Here is a 2,777-nt window from a genome sequence, read left to right as displayed (position 1 = left end):
TTTTTCGAAATCTGAGTGAACTTTTTTAAGCTGAGAACCGTGGGAATCCAGTAGGAAAATAAGGGAGAGAAATCGAGTACAAGAAAGGTAGAGAAGCTAGCCACTCCGTCTCCTCCGCGCCGAGTCGTCGCATCCTTTCGTTTTTCCATCAAACGAATCAAGGCATGTCTAGATTTCTTTCAAAACCTCAATCAAGTCATATACTGAATTTTTAATATCACATGTGCATGATTTTTATCATGAAAACCGAAATATTCATCAAAGAACTTTTAGAAAATACTTGCAGATTTTCGGCACCTTCCTTGGCAACCTCACGTTTTTATGAGTTTTGGTGGTTTCAGGTTAGGGATCGACTCCAGGCTCCAAAGGCGACCTATATACATGTAATAGGATGCATTAGGACCATGTTGGCCCATTCATTCAGCCCCCATGCTTGCTGGAAAACCGAAATGACAGCAAGTTTCCCATAGGCGCAGATTGGTGTTCGAAATTTCAGTTTTTATGTCAAGGGGTTGGATCTGATCTTGGCTACCCTAAGGGCTCTTAGCCATGGTTGGATCACTCCCCTAGCATGTCTGAGACGTGACTAAGTCGCCCTTTTGGTGGCTTGGTCCATGGCTCATCGGTTTTTAAATAAACAACAAGAACAGCCCCTCCCCTCTCGGTTTCCCTTCTTTTGACAGCAACATGTTTTTCGAATTGTGTGGTTTGATGTGGATCTTGGTTGGCCTATGGCCCTTAGCCACGGTTCATACCATGTCCGTAGATGTCTAGATCGTGCCATGATCAATCAAATGGCCACTGGAACGACACGAGACATCAATCGAAGCAACACACTACACACGCATACAAAAGCATTCTCGGTATGAGTTTTCGGTTGTTGCTGGAATGGTGCGAACTATGGCTGGCCAAAAGCCCTTAGCCATGGTTCGAATCATTCCTTGGGACGTTGTGGAGAGGATTTGGTCGGTGGTTCAAGCCCCAATGGCCAAAAGTCTTGCAAACGACGCGATGCAAGCAAGGTTGCAGCTGCTTGAAAATTACAGCAAGTGTCTGTGTCGGTTCGGTGGCTCGTTCGAGTTCTTGGTTGGCTTTTAGCCCATGGCATTGGACTGGACAGTGCCTTATTGAGTTAGGAAGGTCATGTTTTTGACCGTTTGTCATTTGGATCATTTTTGAGGTCGTACGAGAATTTACGGTGCGATGTGCCAAATTGACTCTCGAAAGAACGTTTCGTGTTTTGGCCTCCATTCCACCTAGATTTCGATTCTATCATTTTAGGAGCATTATTTTATGATTTTTTAGCGTATTTTAATCATGACTATACGTCAGTTCGGTGTCGGTTCAGGTTGGCTCGGAGTCATGATTAAATGCGAAGTCATTAGGCATCATAGTCGCATCTTTTGAACGTAAATTGCGTAGTTGGTCATGTTTAAGCTATTGCATATTTTTCATAGCACAGTTAGGTTGTAGCGAGCCTGGGGACGATTAAATCCAATCCAGTTGGTAAAATTACGGGACATTTTCATTTTGCTAGTTAATTATTTATGTGCATTAAATAGAAAATGATTATTTTTGAGATTTATGCGATATGGCTTGTGGTTCATTCAATATGTGGGAGTGTTATTTTATACGGTCGTCAGTGACCGATCAGTTCAGTATGGTACCACCCGGTCGCCAGTGACCGGCCAGCTCAGTTCAGTTTCAGACTCCCCGGTAGCCAGTTACCGATCAGTTCAGCTTGGTGCAGTGGCCAAAGGCGTAAAACATAATCTCAACAGAAAATTTTACCAGTTATTTCAGTACAGGCTCCAAGGAGCAAACATTTTTTTTACTGTGATTATCAGTTCAGTTATGCACGTATTATAATTGCTCAGTACAGATTATTTTCAGCATGCCTCAGGACAGGATATGTTAACTCATGCATATTTTAATTCAGATTTTTACTCGTTACCTGCGATATATGCATGCTGAGTCTTTAGGCTCACTAGACTTGATTGTTGTAGGTACTGATGAGGCCAGGGCCGAGGGCGGGGACCAGTGAGCCAGCTTGGGTCGGCAGTAGTGGCACCCGAGGACCTCAGAGCAGCAGTTGTTATTTTATTCCGCAAACATTTTATCAGTCGTTGGATATTTTTTTAAATTGTGATTTTTGGCAAACTTTATTTTCTTCCGCTGCAATATTTTGAAATATTGAACTTGTTTCACCAGTGATTTTATGAATGAGGCCACTTAAGTTCTTTTAAAAAGAAAATTTTTAATTTTCCGCAAATTTTCAAGCAAGAAGTTTTAGGCCCTTTGCAATTGGTATCAGAGCGGTGGTTCTGTATAGGGTTTCACTACTACTGACTGCGAGAAGCTCACGAAACCACGTCTTCGGTCTGTAAGTTTTTCAGTTCAGCATTTTGTTCGGCATTTCAGTTAAAGCATGAATTATTTTGTCAGCATGCTTCCAGATTTTCAGTATTTCAGTGTTAATTTAAAATAAATTATGGGATTATGCATGTTAGTTACGTATGGGTTATGTTGGAACAGTATGCCCCCTAGACGCATTTTAGAGCGCAATAGAGAGGAGGAGCCTCGCCGAGAGGACAGAGAGGAGCATAGACAGGAGGGAGACCTACCACCTCCACCACCGCCCCCAACGGATATGAACGCCCAGATGCTAGCTGGGATGACGCAGTTCTTCGCACAGTTTGCGAGGAACAATGCTGTGGTGACTAGGCCGACAGGGCCAGAGGCTGTTTACGAGCTATTCATGAAGATGCGTCCAAAGG

The sequence above is a fragment of the Primulina tabacum genome, unplaced genomic scaffold (genome assembly GCF_025594145.1).
Source record: "Primulina tabacum isolate GXHZ01 unplaced genomic scaffold, ASM2559414v2 Contig859, whole genome shotgun sequence".
Classification (NCBI taxonomy): domain Eukaryota; kingdom Viridiplantae; phylum Streptophyta; class Magnoliopsida; order Lamiales; family Gesneriaceae; genus Primulina; species Primulina tabacum.
This window is presented reverse-complemented; position numbering follows the sequence as displayed.